At 35.4% G+C, this 19875-nt stretch overlaps 1 protein-coding gene across 1 annotated transcript in view; it reads right to left on the minus strand.

Moving 5' to 3' along the window:
• Positions 1–14368, minus strand: part of LOC137241417 (dorsal-related immunity factor Dif-like) — an 80739-nt gene extending 66371 nt beyond the window's left edge. Inside the window, exon 1 of the mRNA XM_067768998.1 lies at positions 14154–14368. The gene's annotated coding sequence lies outside the window, so the exon portion shown is untranslated. The remainder of the gene's footprint in view (positions 1–14153) is intronic.
• Positions 14369–19875: the final 5507 nt, after the last annotated feature.

Below are 19875 nucleotides of genomic sequence, written 5' to 3' on the forward strand. Positions count from 1 at the left end.
GATATTTCACTTATCAAGTTTTATTGTAAGAAGAAAGGAGGAGACATTTCTTTTTAAACGGGCGGTGCCACGTGTTATGTAGAAAAGTAATTTATCTGAAATGAAATGTACAATTGAAGCTCACGCTGAGTATATAATGTTCGGTTACACCCGAACTTAGACAGCTTTACTTGTGTTTTTTTGTTTTGTTTTTTTTTAACTGGTCTTTCAATAGGGGTAGTAGAAGGGTTTTGGATCCATATATGCATGTTAATATATTACAAGCCAACATGCTCCTCAAACACATACCAGTAAATTTGCAAACAATTGGATTCGACAGAAATATGTTGAGGTTATAGAGCGGTCAGCTTAATCATCAGACCTCCATCCTATTAGGAACTTAAGGACTTAAGTAGTTAAAACATGTGGTAATTTAACATTATATTTGAATAATGTTGCCATCTTGTTGGCTCCTGAGGAACAAATGTGTGGCAGAAAAAAAGTCCTGCATTTCTATACGCCTTTAAATTGGAATCAGTTTAAAAATAAAATTTTTTTGCTCCATCGCGTTATGTGCATTTCTTAAAAAAAAAACTGTTTTAAATAAAATATATATTTCAACGATTTATTTTTCGTAGAGTAATGTCGGTTTAGATACAGTTAACATGCATGAAAATAAAAGTGTTGATTTGTTAAAAATGCTATTAAAATGCTCGCAGCGGTACATATAGTACGTGATTATTTGGTTATATAACCTTTTATGTGTCTGTACGTTAATTAGTTTCTATTATTAAAATATTCCCGATTAAAGTTGAAGTTGTGTGACTACTCCTTGAAAACAGTCATTCCGTGCTCCTCTGTATCGGGAACAATACGCCATCTTTTAGTTCCGAAGTAATATTTTTTGGGTAGCTTCGCAGAGTGTTTTGTTTTAAATTGCGTGATAATACGTATTTGTTTTATTTATCACAAGCCTTAAGCTGTAGTCATTGGTGCCGTTTGTCGTATCGCTGTAGTCGTATCCCTAACGTAATCAGCTGTTTATCGTTACGACGGTAAACCAAAAACCAATTGGCTGGCTACGATACGGTTACGATCTCAGCGGCACCAATAATCGATTACATTGATTCGCAAAGCTTGGTCGAATCAGCTGTTATAAGGTTACCGATACGGTTACCGATAAAGCACCAATGTCTGCAGCTTTACCCGCAACTTTGTCCACAGCAAGAAAATGATATAAAAAATTTCGGTAAAGCGATCCAAAGTCGACCCCAAGAGTGATACCGATTTTTAAAAAAGGTTCTGGGGAAGGCGGTGGCGCTACTCACATTTCGACCTACATACCAAATTATAATTAAATCAAATAGCGATTTAAAGAATATTGTTCCCACAGGGGAGGGGTTGGCACTGCCCTCTTTTCCAAAAATTAATAACCTCCGAAATTAACAGTTTATGCAATAGTTTCAGTTTAGTCTTGCTTAACATAGTAGGCAATGGAGAGAAGAAGTCAGTTGGTCTCTGCATGGACATGGACAAGTTCGAAGAAAAAGGGACGATTCAATACATACACAAAGAAAGTGGAATTATTTAGTCTCAGAGGATCATCTCGAAGGCATACCGGACTTTTCGAATTTTATGTACATACATATGTGCATGTCTCATTGGCTTCGTACCGGCTTGTGCGCTCGCCACAATCGGTATACACATTCGCACCCGCTCAGCTCGGAGCTCAGTACCAAAATTATATCTTCAAAACATTGTGATATGTTTTTGCAATCAAGTTGGGCTTTATTACGAAGTCAAGTTAATATTGCCTGCATGCATACATACATATGTATGTATATGCACATAATTTTGTTTAGTAAATCTCCGCCATTCCATCCTTCAGCTGATTAACTTTTTGAGAAGAAAGTACTTTAGCATATTTGCTAGTTACACACCTACCCTAACAAATCTATAGATACATACTCGATTAAAGATTTTATTGCAATGCCTATGTACCTACATACATACGTGCATATATATATATATATATATATATATATATATATATATATATATGCATTATAACGTGTGCCTTGTGGTTTTCTTCAAGTATTTCTGTTTTGTAAACAAAAGGCAAAACAAAAAAGTCAAATGACTCGTAAACCAATTTTTTCAGCGCCTTTTTCGTTCGCTTTATTGTTTCGTTGGCTGCCGGCTCCTTTACTTTGTTGGAGAATGTGACGCAATAACTTTATGGAACGTGAAACATGTTTTTGAATTCTGGTTTGCTTAAGTTGACCTGTAAACAAACGTATTTGGACTATTTATGAGAACGAGTTCGAGCAAGCGATGTGAGCGTTTATTTAACGCCTAATGAGAGGTGACTTAGCCATATTCATATATTTACGTACGAATATGAAACAGCTGATTCCAACCAACTTCGTTAAAGCCATGTAAACTTCTGTTGTTGCCTCATTGTAAAACCTTAATCTTAGGCCCTACCATAAGAAACCATTTAAACTTTGGAGACTAATTTTCCGTTTTCGTTAATATTTCGATAACATTTCTTTACTTACTTACTTAATTTTTATGACTAGTTCGCCAGAGACAATCAATATTTTTAAATGTACATCAGAAGAACCCAGAAACGTCGTAGAGCGTCAGAAATAAATTCTGAGAGCACGCGAAACACCGTGTCCATATAAGGAAACTCCAGCTCGGTAGCAGATTGCTTTTTTGCCGATTGCAAAACGAAAGACCGACGAAGCAAATATACGAGGTTGCCCGTAGCCATACTGGCGCACTCTCGCCACGCTGGAAGGAAGACTTCCTGTTTTAAGGTAATGCGAGGAAATCCGTTTTTTTATTATGAAATTGATACTAAAAAGTATTCTGCAATATTAAAACTTTTCATTATAGAACAATGGACAATGCCTCTGTCAAGGTGAAATAGTTCAATTTATTTACGGCAATGATTTTTCGCTTGAAATATACAAATGTGTGAATATGTATGTGTGTATCTAATATTACTATAGCATCAGCACAACGGCCTTTTCAATATTTACCAAATTGATTTGGTAATATTTTTCGAATGCTTTAAATATTTATTTAGTGTTTAACAAAACAATCAAAATAGCAAACCAAGTTGGATGTTTTAAGGCCATCAGATGGATTAAAATAGTTGTTTTTGGGGTTCATTTATATCCGAAGTTCAGCCTTTCCGACCCTTTTATTCAGGCAAGTGACTTTTTATTAAAAACTAAAAACTCAAGAAATTAAATTTTTGTTTGTGATTTTATAAAATATATGTAATTGAAGTTAATTACTATTTCGATATTCCAAGTTGATTGAAAAAGATGTCACACCTTCATTCGCGGTTATTGGTTAATCTGCTAAAAATTCGGAATCTGCGTCCGACTTCTAATTTGCGTCGTACCACTTTTTAATTTTTTCTACAAATTAGCGGGGCCGGAGCTATATGTTTTTATGCCGACTCTGATCGACATCTGCAAAGCCGATCGACATCGCTAAGAAGCTTTTAATGGCCTAAATACACTCGGAGTGTGATTTTTGTAGAAAATAATTTAATTGAATTTATGTACGTATATGGAAATTTTGTATGTATAGACCAAAATAGCAAAAGAAGGATGAATTGTCCTAATGTAGCCTTTACCCGACTATTGCCATCTAATATGTCCAGTCCACCGTTGCGTATACTCAATATTTACTAACTAACAGATTTTTCCTGTTCTACATGCATATATAAATGCATAAATGCACATTAGGCTGCCACAAAAACAAGAAAAAAAAAATGTTTTTTCACGGGAATTATAAAACTTGCATCCAGCAATTCTGGCTCATGAATAATGTCGATTGTCAAAAGATCAGTTTTCATTGCATCATAACCAATTATAGAAACAGTTGAAAAACTTGTCAGTCATTGCGATTATTGATTATGGTTTTAACCGTTGATTATGGCCACCGTGGTGTGATGGTAGCGTGCTCCGCCTATCACACCGTATGCCCTGGGTTCAACTCCCTGGCAAAGCAACATCAAAATTTTAGAAATAAGATTTTTCAATTAGAAGAAAATTTTTCTAAGCGGGGTCGCCCCTCGGCAGTGTCTGGCAAGCGCTCCGATTGTATTTCTGCCATGAAAAGCTCTCAGTGAAAACTCATCTGCCTTGCAGATGCCGTTCGGAGTCGGCATAAAACATGTAGGTCCCGTCCGGCCAATTTGTAGGGAAAAATCAAGAGGAGCACGACGCAAATTGGAAGAGAAGCTCGGCCTTAGATCTCTTCGGAGGTTATCGCGCCTTACATTTATTTTTTTTTTTTTTATTTTAAGTTTGTTTGAGTCTTCTGTCAAATTGGTTTCTTTTAACCGTTCTTATAAATCATGACAACCCTACTATTTCGGAAACATCTTAGAATCTTCGGGATTATTTTCTGGACCGTTCCGGGATTGATTCGCTACAATTTCTTATAAATCTTTTCGGAACTTCTTGATACAAGTTTGAGATTGTTTCCTTCATCATTCGGATTGCTTTCTGGGCCGATTCAGGACCATTTAAGATGATTACGACCATTTGTAGACTATCTCCTATTTCGAGATAGTTTTAAAACACTCCCGCCTTTAAAACATATATGTTCAGTAGATACTTCTTACACGGGTAAAAGTTTTAACCTAAGTATGAAACTTGGTATAAAATTTAGATTATACCGGTCTTCGTGAAAATGAGTGCCCCGAACTGGGTGTCAATTTTAAACTAGAGAAGTCTACACTTGCACCTACAAAAAAGAAATCTTATAGACGGTGGCCTGATTTCGAACCGACGTACTTCCGATTGCAATATAAGAATCTATAACTTGCAGCACTTTTTAAAAATAAATTTTTTATTTTTACATTTTAAGCAATAAATTTAAACTATTGCATTTTGTTAGTAAACCGAAATGAAAACAAGTTTATATTTTTGCACTTTTTAAACATTTTGGGCTTGGCTTAACAAATTTAGAGATTTTAGGCTCATTGTACGGTGATGTTTAAAACTTAAACTCTGTAAAATAAGAAAACAGAGTAGTAAATTTAGAAGCTTTGAATTTAAACCATTCAACGGTTCAAAGACTCTAATTGCTCAACGTGTAGGTATCTGTGAGTCAAATTCCATCGAAATAAGTTCAGTCGTCGTGGTGTGATTTAGTCGCAAAGCAACGCCGGGTCATTTCGACATCGAAACATTCAGAGTTATTTCGATGCTGTTCGAGAATCATATTGAAATTTCGCCGCATCATTTCGAGATTGTTTTCGGGACTATTGCAATACCATTGAGGGATCATTTGGTAAAAAGTGTTTGCGGGAAATATTGGGCCCAAAAAAAATCCAGAAATCCTTCCTTTTAAGGATTATTGCACGCTTATCTCGGATCAATTGTGTATGCAATCGTATTATATATGTACATCAGTATGTAAACATATATAATAAATGTTTAATCATTTTAGACACATATATACATAGGTACATTATTATAACATAAACATTGATCCAATGCTGAATACTGACGCACATATCGATCAATGGGCGCTCGCCCATTATAACAACCAAACAATTTTAGTCAATTAAATTATGGTGTGGACACTCGGATATACCGGGCCATGAGATGACTGACGAACTTGCAAGAGGGGACACATCCGATCCGCTTTCGTCGTCCTGGAAGGCATCGCTACCTGTAAGCTCACTTTGAAAGGGATTTTCCTTAGGGAAGCGGGTGTGAGATGGAACAATCTTGAATACTGCTACTACACTAAGCTCGTGTGGCCTGAATGGGGCGCGAGACGTACAAAAACTCTCCTTCTTCTTGGAAGGAGGGGAATATCTCTGGTGTTATAACCGTCCACATAGCAATCGGGAAGCATGCACAACGGCAGGGTGCTCCCTATAATGACTACTGCTGGAGCTGCAAATACGAAGGGGAGATAGAAACAGTCAAGAATTTTCTGTGACATCTCTGGGATCTCCCTTCCTTGATATGATATCGCTGATTACAAATTACTTATTGCATGGGGCGAAGCACTGCTACAACAACAACAACAACTGATTACAAATCTGGTATTGTTTTTTTTTCAAGCGCTCTAATACAAATGTATTATATGCGTATGTATGTATATTGTAGGTAAACAGCAACGCCTCTTTAATGAAACACAGCACAACAATCGAAAGTCATTAAAAATTTACTTAGCTAAAAGATTGTCCTATAAATGCGACATTAATATTCAAAGCGTTTTATATCACAACGTGGTTAAAATAATAAATTTTACGATTGTTTTTGTAGTGTCTTCGCGGTCACAAAAGTGCAAATAAATCGAAGCCAAAACATTAACTAATAATCCATATAGATAAAAATATATATGTACAGTGGAGAAGTACATACCATGTGCGAGGTGGGGAAGAAAACAAAAACCTACATAAAAACAGTAGCACCAATTCCAAATGCACGAGACAACTTAAAGGCAGAAACTTGTTTAGCCAACTGGCGTCCCCGAAGAAGTCGATGAATCATTGATTGTTAGCGCATCATAGCTGTGGCCATTTGTCGTTTAGCGCTGGAGTCGTACATACATATATACATTTACTTATTTACTTCTTCAGGTTATTATCAACACGTTGTTGTATTTAAATTAAAAGCTCAAGGGCGTCTGAAGCTTCTCTTGGCACAATTCGAATGTTTGCGTAAATGAATTTCTGTTTGTTTGCCTAATATTTGTATGTATGTATGTACATGTGTATGTTGATGTAGGCGCTTATCTTTAAATGCGGGCTTTTCCATATAAAACCTAAATTTGGGAAAAATAATCCGAGGATTTCAGAATTTTGAACCCGAAAACACTATGCTAGAAAGCACCAGGATCTAAATATCGATTAATTTTGCAGAAAAACTATTTTTAGAAGCTTAAGGTATGAAAACATTTTGAAAGCAATTTTTAATTAAAAATTTTCAACATAAAGACCTTTCCAACAACAATGTAAAGCTTTTAGCATGCAAATACGAAAGTATAAATACATATAGCCATGCAGCATAACGCGGTTGGGAAAAAGTTGTCTTGCAGCTTTGGTCGAGTCTATTTGTCTAGAGATCGATCGTCGCTGGAGTGGCGGCTTTGACTCCCATTCCCGGGAGAAAAGGCTGTGATGAGATTTACATCGTATAAACGAAGCAGCTGTCGTTTTGTTCTTCCTGCTGCCGCGTTGTTTAAATTTCTCCAAATATTTAATAAGTTAAGGAAAAACTTTTTCTTAGAAAACTCGACTGCTAGTAAAGCTACAATTGGGGAGATTATACAAGTCGGTCAGCTTTGTAGTACGGAAGGAACCTTTTAGTTTGGGAATAAAAAAAAAAATGATGCAACTGAAGTGCCATGTGCCTCAAGTAAACTTTACTATAAACACATCCTTTCCAGTCCAAAGAAAAAGTTTCAAATGAGAATAAGCATTCATATATTTACTACAATACGTGACGATGCGGGGTATTTGATCAGTCTAGCTGGCCAAAAGTCGATTTTTCAAAATATTCCAATTTTTTTTTTTTTTTTTTTTTCAATATACTCCCTGGCGTTTCTAGATGTCCACTGAATAGCAAAGTCAACGGAGCTAACCACGCACATCTAAAGTTGTATAAAAATTGTGTGTAGTTCTATGTATGTTTAGATTAAAAAAGCAATATACCCTTCTAACCTAAATACGTGTACACTTATTTAGCATTAATCAAATCTAACTACATTCTCTTTTACGACAGGTAAATGTGTTTTTAATTCATTTGTTAGATTTTTTATACCGCATGTTTTAATTGAGTTATTCTACTTGTAATACTAACTTTTCAATATTAATTTTTTAAAAACCTTGCAAACAAAAAGATATCTTTTTTTTCATGGCATATCTTGTCAGTAATTTTTTGGCGATACTTAAGCTTGTGTTTGTTTCAAAGTTTAATAACAAAAACGGCTGCGCATACCCGCGATTTTTTTATTGGTGATCAATTTTGTTAGAGACTGATAACCTTATTGGCATATCTCATGTAATTTTTTTAACTTAAAAAAGGTGGAAACCTTGTGAAAACATTCTCAAACTGTAATACTATATCGATGTACCAGATTTCATTCAAATCGGTTAAGCCTATTCCGAGATGATAGTGGCTATACAAAGAAATATAAAAAAGAAGGATCCTAAGTGGAAACCCTACTTAAAAATTTCAATAGAAATGCGGAGTAAAATACCTTTCGTTTCGTCAATATGGGTTATTGACACACATATCTCATTTAATGCCAAATAATGACCCCGGGTCCCTCCGAAACCGGGTCACAATCGATAGTAATTCTGCGCGCAACACTGTGAATTTATGGTCAAATATTTCCTTTCATAACATAGAAGTGAGACAACCACTTTTTCAACAGAAATAACTGCTGCGACCAGTTAGATTGATCAAATACCCCACCGTGCGATGTTCACAGATATATTTGTAAAGGCCGCGGCACAACAACATTTTTCATATAGATGGTTTTAACACAAGCTTATGCATGACAGTAACATGGCCACAATCAACAAAGATGTTGCGTTTATAAATATGAAGGAACTTCAGACTTGGCAATTGACGTTTATTTGGCTTTGCCCACTCACATACAAAATTTTGCGAAGCACTGTTCTAAACATTCTCCCTATACAACAAAAATACTTGCTAACATATTTTGTATCGTATTAATTTGTTATATTGCAGTTTTTAATTGCGAATAATGTTAGAAAAGTTACCAACGAGTGGGAAAAATAATTTCACTTGCAAAGTGTGCCAGCACCCTTTGCTAAAGCAAATGTCAAATTCTTCTCCTTATGCTTTGCTTGCAACAAAATTTGAGAGTTGGCTACTTTTTCTTATCAGACGGCGCAACACATCACGCATAAATAAGCTTGTGTTAAAGTCATATATATGAAAAACTGCTTATGTGACGGAGCTATAATGCTTTTCGTAACTGTACATTTATACCGTAATCTATATATAAAAGGAAGTGTACATTTTGATTGTCACTCCATAACTCGAGAACGGCTCGACAGATTGCCATGAAATTTTTAGGAAAGATACAGGAAGGAGAGATGATGGTTAGTTGATTTTGAAATCCCAAATCGGATTAGCCATTCTTGAGTTATGATTTTTTTTTTTTTTGAAAAATTCTAAATTTGAAAAAAAAAAAACAACATGTTTTCCATGTTTTCGAGAATTGCAACGTGAACAACAGTATGATCCCAATGAAGTGCAAACATTTGTGAATTTGAATGTTCCTAAATGAAATGACCATCAAAAACATGTCTATGATACCATCATCCAAGCGGTACAAAATGAAGTCGGTGGATTATATTTTTTGGATGCGCCTGGTGGTACGGGAAAAACATTTGTGATATCACTCATTTTGGCAGCCATTCGATCGCAACGAAAAATTGCATTGGCACTTGCTTCGTCGGGTATCGCTGGTACTCTATTGGATGGTGGACGAACAGTACACTCTCGATATTAATTAAAATGTAATTATATATTTCAAGAAATTCTGCGATGGCAAAAGTTTTGCGACAAGCAGCAATTATTCTATTGGATGAATGCACAATGATGCATAAAAAATGGCTGGAAGCATTACACCGTACAATGCAAGATCTACGTCAGAATCAAGAAATTTTTGGTGGTGCATTAATATTATTGTCAGGGGATTTTCGACAAATATTGCCTGTGGTTCCACGATCAACACCGGCGGATGAGATCAACGCATGTTCAAAGTCTTCTCTTCTGTGCGTATTCCACTGATTCCAACAGACATAGTATTTGAATTTAAGCTTTTGCAATTCCCAGTGCGTCTATCATTTGTCATGTCCATCAATAAGGCACAAGGACAAACGCTTCAAATATGCGGATTAAATTTGGAGGAGCCGTGCTTTTCACATGGACAGCTATACGTGGCCTGCTCAAGAGTTGCAACTCCAAATTGTTTGTTTGTGCTCGCTTCCAATGGGCAAACTAAAAATATTGTTTAACCAAATGTTTTGGATTGACATTAATAATTTTGAAATACAATGCATTCATTTCATAAAAAAAATTTATAATCTTTCATTTCTTTTTTTGGTTGGTTGCTACGAAGTGCAATGGGGTCCGCTAGTCACTAATAAAGTGCCAATTAATGGTGACTTATAACCATAAAACCATAACAAGATTAAACAGCTGATCGAACCTACCTTATGGAAATCAATGTAATCGATTAATGGTGCCATACCATAACGCTAACGCCATAACCATACCATAGCCAACCAATGGTTTCTGGTTTATCGCCATATCCATAACCTAAAAATATTTAAGTTGTTGAATTTAATAACTTTTTGCAGATTTTATTCATTGTTCACGTTATGCCGAAGAGACAAATTTTTTGTTCAACATGATTGTAATTTTTTGCATTTTTTTCATTTTTATGAAATTTTCACGATTTTTAGGTTAAGGCACCATTAATCGATCACATTGGAGATGGTTATGGATATGAGTATGGTTACGACTATGGCGTTGTAAATATGTATGCCTATAATTTTGCCTGCAAACGAGCGTGTTTTGTATGTATGAACAATGCTCATTGAACATACTTATGTAGACATAAGGATGATATTTGTGCCGTGTTATTAAGTTGTCCATTTGAAGCTTCTTTATCCTCCCTTCTCTACACTTTTCCGAACGAATCGCTATTTATATCTTATTGATCCAATTCAAATATATTTAAAAACAAGTAAGGAAGGCTAAGTTCGGGTGTAATCGAACATTACATACTCAGCTGAGAGCTTTGGAGACAAAATAAAGGAAAATCACCATGTAGGAAAATTAACCTAGGGTAACCCTGGAATGTGTTTTTATGACATGGGTATCAAATAGAAAGTATTAAATAGTATTTTAAAAGGGAGTGGGCCATAGTTCTATAGGTGGACGCCATTTCGAGATAACGACATAAAGGTGGCCGGGGGTGACTCTAGAATGTGTTTGTACGATATGGGTATCAAATTAAAGGTATTAATGAGGGTTTTAAAAGGGAGTGGTGGTAGTTGTATATGTGAAGGCGTTTTCGAGATATCGCCATAAAGGTGGACCAGGGGTGACTCTAGAATTTGTTTGTACGATATGGGTATCAAATGAAAGGTGTTAATGAGGGTTTTAAAGGGGATTGGCCCTTAAGTTTATATGTGAAGGCGTTTTCGAGATATCGACGGAAATGTGGACCAGAGTGACCCAGAACAGCACCTTTCGGGTACCGCTAATTTATTTATATATGTAATACCGCGAACAGTATTCCTACCAAGATTCCAAGGGCTTTTGATTTCGCCCTGCAGAACTTTTCCATATTTGGTATAGAATTATGACATTTTTTTCATTTTCGTAATTTTCGATATCGAAAAAGTGGGCCTGGTCACAGTCGGATTTCGGCTATTTTTTATACCAAGATAAAGTGAGTTCAGATAAGTATGTGAACTAAGTTTAGTAAAGATATATCGATTTTTCCTAAGGTTATCGTATTAACGGCCGAACGGAAGGACAGACGGTCGACTGTGTATAAACACTGGTCGTGGCTTCAACCGAATTCGCCCATTTTGACAGAAAACAGTTGTCCTCATAGAATCTATGCCCCTGCCAAATCTCACGAGGATTGGTATATTTTTGTTCGACTTATGGCATTAAAAGTATTCTAGACAAATTAAATGAAAAAGGGCGGAGCCACGCCCATTTTGAAATTTTCTTTTATTTTTGTATTTTGTTGCACCATATCATTATTGCAGTTGAATGTTGACATAATTTACTTATATACTGTAAAGATATTAAATTTTTTGTTAAAATTTGACTTTTAAACATTTTTTTTAAAAAGTGGGCATGTTCTTCACCCGATTTTGCTAATTTTTATTTAGCTCACATATAGTAACAGGAGTAACGTTTTTGCTAAACTTCATCATGATATCTTCAACGACTGCCAAATTACAGCTTGCAAAACTTTTAAATTACCTTCTTTTAAAAGTGGGCGGTGCCACGCCCTTTTTCCAAAATTTTACTAATTTTCTATTTTGCGTCATAAGGTGAACCCACCCACCAAGTTTCATCGCTTTATCCTTCTCTGGTAATGAATTATCACACTTTTTCGATTTTTCGAAATTTTCGATATCGTAAAAGTGGGCGTGGTTATAGTCCGATTTCGTTCATTTTAAATAGCGATCTGAGATCAGTGCCCAGGAACCTACATATCAAATTTCATCAAGATACCTGAAAATGTACTCAAGTTATCGTGTTAACGGACAGACGGACGGACGGACATGGCTCAATCAAATTTTTTTTCGATACTGATGATTTTGATATATGGAAGTCTATATCTATCTCGACTCCTTTATACCTGTACAACCAACCGTTATTCAATCAAAGTTAATATACTCTGTGAGCTCTGCTCAACTGAGTATAACAACAAAGTCAGTAGTGCATTTAGTTATCATGCAAAATGCATAGAAGGCCAACTCTTCAGGTTTCCCTCTAAGACAACAGGTTTAAAGTTTACTTGATCTAACCCTATTGGCGACGGCTGATTATAACAGAGGGACAAAACACGTCTAATGTACCAGCCTAAAAATTTCATACGATTTCGTTGGTAGGATTTACGGACGTTCTATATTTCGGATTTTGTTTGCACGCTTTTTTGTTTTACCCTGCAAAAATCGTTGGATCATATAGTCCACTCGAGTACTTACCATTATACTCCACTGTAATGCAGCAATGGACCAACTCATGTTTCTACACGAACATATTGTAAGCCGATCATTGCTCGTTTTTAACGATTGTAATCACTACACGATGTTTATTGGACTGTGGGTACTCCATGGATTACTCTGATGTAATGCGGAGGTGGAGTATATGGTCCAATCCTAGGACAACGCAATGTTAATTGGACCATACTTTTTGTATGAATTGTGGTTAATTTTGGAGCATCCGGTTGGTCTATAGCGAGTACTCCATACATGCATGTATGTATGGAGTACTCTCGATTTTTGCAGGGTAACTATGGGTCATTGTCGGGGGTAGTCACTAAATTTTGAATCGCACTACAATTTCATTAGCAATACACTTTATTGGAAAAGTTTGAGTGGGCACTATTTTTTCGAAGTAAGTGATGGTTCTGCTTTGCTCCAGTACGACTAAATTTTCTTTACAAGCTCGAAACGTTTCAGACACTCTGACAACTTTTACAATTTCCCAAAAGAAATCATCGGAAAGCTATGAATTCTATCTTTAAATTATAGCAATGCCTCCACTCTGCCGTCAGCTTAAAATAATTTGTACGCGCAATTTCCAAAACTTTTTCATTTCGAAAAGTGTTTCTACTTTTTCACTTAGGCCGGGTTTGTCAATGCGAGTTTAAAATCCAGTTAAAGTTGACTAGAGGTTAAAGGCCCAATTACTGATACTTAGCATAGACTTGACTTGACTTGGCGTAAACTTGGCAACTTAGCCACGATTATACTCCATTTAGCGCATACAATCTGGCATCATGAGCTGTCATTTTATTGTGAAATATTTGCTACAAAAAGTGGTGGTTTAGTTAATTTTGAATGCTACAATTAATTTATGAGTATAAAAATTAATAAATAAAATAAAAATAAATGTCAATTTGTATGACAAAATGTCAAAATGAAATGGAAACAAACAAATGGCATCTCAAAATGTAAACGTCACTTAGAACTTACATAGAAAATCAAAATTCAACAGACTTCTAAGTCAAGCTAAGTGTTGCTAAGTTTTGAGTAATCAGTAACATGCAATGTTCATTTAACAGAACTGTAAGTGACAGTTCTCAAGTCAAGTCTAAGTATGAGTAATGGGCCCATAACCCTGGTACTTCGGCCACTTAAGCTGAGATAAGCAGCAAAATTTTATATTATCGAACAAAGTGGCAAGGTTAAACTCTAGTCAACTTTAATTGGAGTTTGAACTCACACTGAAAAACCAGGCATTAAAATAGAACCAAAAGATCTAGAAAATGTGGAGAGTTGTCTTGGCTCTTACGGTTAATGAGAGCATTGCCCTTTTGAATCGAATTATGGAAATTTGTTTATACCGATCACTAAAAAACAAAAAAGAATTCACTAATCTTACCCATACGTTGGTCAGAAGGATGGCGACACAAATTTGCGTTAAGTTTTTGAATTTCGCAAATAATAGTTCCTTTAAAGACAATCTCATTGAAATATCAAAATTATTGATGTCATATATTTTAGATTTATGTATACTTTTTGGCGTTCATAATTATGCACCTAAATAGTTTATAATTACACCAAGTATGGAAATTATTTCGATTTTAAAATATGTCGAATGTTTTGGTATTTCGTATACTTTAGAAATAATACCGTTACTTTATTTCTTTGTTCTCGTACATATGACGGTTTTTATTTAAAAGAAACTAATTTTCCGTTCAAGTTATCCAAATCGACCGATTGCCACTGTAGCCGAACTGACAATGAACCATTAATCGGCTAAGAGCAGACATGTGTTCCGCCATCCAGCGCTTTTCCAGACATTGGCGTGTCTATTTCAGTCTAGTAATAACTTATTACCCGTAGAAAACAGCAAGCAACTTTTACAACTTACAAGTAATATAAGCACAACAGTTCAATTAGGCTTTTATTTTAATCAGCATTGCGCATATAACCAGGGGGCCAGAATTGGGGAAATAGTGTGTTCTAGTGGCCGGTCTGTTAATTCGTTACAGGGACTTAATATGTCCATAGTTTAGAGCTAATAGGTATAATGGTTATAATTTTTAGGTAACTAAAACTTCCATCTACAATATTACCGGTAATAGCTGAAATACGAATGTAAGTGTGCATGTATTTTTGCATCTCCTTCTCCTGCAGGCATTCAGTCGAAAGGGGAATACGCGCAAACGCGTTGCTTTGACGATTTTCTGTTACCATGCTTTGATGTATCATCCATGGTTCGATTTCGTCCTAAAGTAATCAACGAAGAGCAATGCCCGAATGTCCAAAATTTTTTAGTTGATATACATATCGGATACATTTCAACAGTTTGAATAAGCTGTTTAAGAAAAGAACAAAACCAACAGTTTTAAGCGATATTTGGCTTATTTATGGCATTACCCATTCTGCAAGAATACCTATGTAAGTACAGCATTTATATGTGCAATCCATTTATGTGTGTGTGTATGTATGTCCGTGCTACGTATTCCTGTGCTTTTGACTGTAAAGTTCATGTAAGAGGAACTCATCGTAAATGAAGTGTAAAAAAAACCGGCTACTTAAATGCTTTCAAGGATGTTGCCACTCAACTGGCGTCCACTATGAGCATTCAACGCCACCTCCAAAACAAATATCAACAGATCTCGATTGAAACTTGCAACATCCATATGTGATATGTATGTATGGATGTGCATTAGATTGGCACGAGAGAGACAAACTCGAAATTCGAATTGCTGCGCTTTTGTACATAAGAAAAAAATAAATTTTTTGTTCGTATCGTGTCACTTTATTTATTTAATTTCTTCTTATATGGCTGCCGCTTTACATCCACAATATTTTACTGTCCAGTTAGAGGCGGATTTTTATTAAACATTTTTGTTAGTGTTCTCAAACTTAAGTGCTCACTTTTAATATATTCCATATCGATCGAAATAGTAAAGAAGTAACTAAGTTTAAAAGAGTTTTAAAAAAATGTCTGATAAAACTTTGCCGCATAACTTAAAATGTACAAATTTGGCAGAAAAAAGTCATAATGAACGCGTTTTAATAAAAACATATATGTATATATACATATATATAATATCTGTATAATTATATCATTTACCCTGGCCCGACGAGAGGGAGGTGGGAATGGGGGATTCCCCCCGGGCGCGATTTAAAGATACTAAGACATTTTTTAATTCAGGAGAGTCTTTAGTTGGTCCATGTGTAAATTTTAAGCCGTATTTCAAAAGCAACGAATATTGATGAATGATTTCTTGCCTGGGCCTTCGAACAGTGAGGAGACAATAAAAGCATCAAACAAAAATATATGGTTACATGAATCTGAAATCGTAATGTTCTCGTGGTAACACTGATGAAGGTTCATCTTCAAAAAGTCTTCCAACAATACCACCAACTCTGTATCAAAGTCAAGATTATTTAAATGACTTCGATATCGGTACCGTAAATAAGGAGTTTTTGGCGATCTGAGGAAGTCAACGAAATAATTCGTCGAGGTCATCAAAAGTGTCCTGTTATTTTTCCACGTAATCGTCATGACGACGAATTTCCTTCCTCATTTGTTAAACAGAATCTTGCCAAATGGAGAGAAAGTGGAGGGCGACTGGTGGGTGTGGAGTGCCAGTAGCAATGCTTTTTATTGCCTACCATGTCATCTGTTAAGCACTAATACTTTAAATCGACTTAAAATTTGTTGTCCTGGCGGATATTCGAAATTGCAGGTATGGAAGAAGCTATACGATAAACTGCCAGCACACGAAAATACTCAAGATCACATTAAATGTTATATTCAATGGCGATCTTTACAAAATCTAATTCAAAAGGAGTCTACAATTGATACACTTATCAATGAACAGCTAATCACTGAAACTCAAAAGTGGAAAGAAATTTTATAAAGAATTTTGGACACTATTTTATTTTTGGGTGAAAGAGGCCTAGCTTTCAAAGGCGAAAGTATATATCTTGGTGAACGAAACAATGGACATTTTTTGGGCATCTAAGACCTCATAAGCCATTATGATCCGATACTTAGAGAGAAAGTTAGGATTTCACAACAGCAGCACAAACGTTTACAAGTTCACTATCTTTCCCCAGACATTCAGAACAAGTTTATAGAAATTTATGCAAATCACGTGAGGGAAACTATATTAGATCAACGCAAAAAAGACAAGAATTTTGCTAATAACGTTGACTACGTTCATTTTGCGCTAACTCCGTTTCAATTCGAAAGCAACAGATTTTACAATTCAAGAACGGTTTTTGGCTTTCGTGAATTGTAACCAAAAAAAAAACTGGTCAGAAAATCGCTGATCTAATTTGCCATACTCTAGGTAAACATGAAATCCCATTAAAAGATTGTCGTGCACAATGGTACGATAACGGCGCCAATATGAAAGCAGCTTACAACGGAGCACTAGGTCACATTCTCGACAAAAACTCGAAGGCTGATTACTCGCCTTGTGCAACCCACAGTCTGAATTTATGTGGTGTTGATGCCGCAGAATGTTGTACGGCTGCAATTACTTTCTGCGGAGTTGTACAAAAATGTTTTACTATTTTCAGCAGCAGTCCACATCGATGGAACATCCTCAAAAAAAAAAAAAATGTACCGAGCCCTCTTCACAGTCTTTCAGACACTAGGTGGTCGACTAGATTGAGGCAATCAGGCCATTCGCAAACCATGTTCCAGGATTAACACAAGAACTAAACGCATTACCTAAGCTAAATTTGACTGCACAAGCCTACGGAGATATTACGGGCATTCACAAGTACATCAACAAGTTCGAATGTATCTTGCTGTCCTCAATTTTGTTCAAAATACTGACTACCATTAATGAAAGAAACGTGGTCCTCCAAGCTAGAGACGCCACCATAGATATTGAGGTCCGACATTTAGATGCCTTATTAGCTGATTTGAAGTTGATCAGGAACAAATGGGAAACAATTTTAAACGAATACAAAATAGTTGCTATTCAATTGAACATTTCGCCAAAGTTTCCGGACATTCGAAAGAGAAAACCCAAAAGACGTTCTGAAGATAATTTAAATGAGACGATTGCGGATGATTCAGAGTCTGACTTTAACAATACAATATGTTCAAATCTTTCCCCAACATTTGTGTTGCTTTACGTATCTTTTGCACTATACCTGTCACTGCAGCTAGTGCAAAACGTTCCTTCAGCGTCCTTTCAAGAATCAAAAACTTTCATAGATCGTGTTCATCTCAAAAGCGAGTTTCAGGACTTGCCACGCTTTGTGTTGAATCCGTTTTGGCAAGACAGTTAAATTTTTGATATTTTTATAAAAAAATTTTGCAGCGCAAAAAGCAAGAAAAGCCACTCTTTGATACCCGAACTTTCTATATTGAATAATTAAAATTTATAATCAGCATTAAATTTATCAGAAATGTATTAAAATGTTACAAAATAACTAGAGAATTTTATTTCTACGCTACAAAAAATTGTATAAATAGTAAATATTATGTGTTAATTTTATTTTCAGCTCTTAGTCCAAAAATCATTAGGTGATGTGGCAACATTTTTTTTTTATGTAATCCGTCATTAATTCAAATTAATCAAATGTGTTAGTGGATTTTTTATAGGGGGCCCGTAAATTGTTTAGTCCCGGGCCCGGATTTTCTCTCTACGGCCCTGCATTTACCGCAACAATTTATATACACAAATTATTTATTTTATATCGTTTTGTACATTGAATTAAAAGCACTCGATAAAAACGATTGAAAAATTTACAATAACTGACAAAATTAAATCAGCTGATATGTCAACGCACACAAAAAATAAAACTTGGTCAAATCTTAGCGGTAATGTGCGTCAAATGCAGTTTATGGCAAATGCTGCGCTTAACTGCATATGTTTAATCTTAGTTGTTAAAAATGAAATGTGACGCAATGCGCCAAGTTTTATTTGTAATGACGGTTAAGGCTCCATTACTGATACTTAGCATAGACTTGACTTGGCTTGCGAACTGTCACTTACAGTTCTGTTAAATTAACATTGCATGTTACTGATTACTCAAAACTTAACTTGAGTTAGAAGTCTGTTGAATTTTGATTTTTTATGTAAGTTCTAAGTGACGTTTACATTTTGAGATGCCATTTGTTTGTTTCCATTTCATTTTGACATTTTGTCATACAAATTGACATTTATTTAAAAATAAATTTCAACGCTGATTATGATGCCAGATTTTATGCGCCAAGTGGAGTATAATCGTGGCTAAGTTGCCAAGTTTACGCCAAGTCAAGTCAAGTCTATGCTAAGTATCAGTAATGGGGGCTTTAGTCTCAAATGATAAACAACACCGAAAGTCCAATTCAGAATTATTATTTTCTCCAAACTCAGCGATTTTTCGTTCCGTTGTTTATTGTGTACATTTTTTTTATTGTGTAAGTGTTTTTATTGCGACTTGAAAAGGTTTAGCTGGCGGTATTGTGTAAAACCAAAACTCTGGCAACCCTTTCGTTCATTCCCCGGTCAAACAATTTTTTTTAAGAGATTGAGAGAGAGTAATTACACTGGTCGACGGCCAAAATTTACCAGAGACGCCGTTATGAAATTCGTATGTAAAACCACCCCCTGATTTCGAAAATCGAGTTCATTTTTGATTCTATGGTACCGTTTTTTGAGATATTTGCAATTTACCGTTATTCGAAAAAACCAAAAAGATGGCTCCATTTAATTACGTATATCTCACGAACGGGTCAAGCAATTACAAATAACTTTTCAGACTTTTCAACTTATAAATCCATCATACATTGTTTTTTGCTCAACCATATAGTTTTCGAGATATTAGCTCATCATTTCAGATTTTTGTTTTTTTTTTATGAAAAAATATGAAAAAAATTACTCTTTGCGAGGGCAGCATTCCAAAACCACAACTTTGTTTTCAGATATTTTGTATTTACATAAAGCTCCGTTTAATAAGAAAAACGATAAGCTATCACTGAAGAAAATCGATGTAAAACTACGTAAGTTATAAGCGATCAAATAAAAATACCCAGGTTGCGCAACTTCAATGTATGTATACATACATATATAAAAGGTATAAAGTGCAAATGGGATATTATCCGGATAAACGAATAACACCATAGCAATGATAATACT

Source organism: Eurosta solidaginis, chromosome 2, assembly GCF_040869045.1.
Source record: "Eurosta solidaginis isolate ZX-2024a chromosome 2, ASM4086904v1, whole genome shotgun sequence".
In the NCBI taxonomy this organism is placed as follows: Eukaryota; Metazoa; Arthropoda; class Insecta; order Diptera; family Tephritidae; genus Eurosta; species Eurosta solidaginis.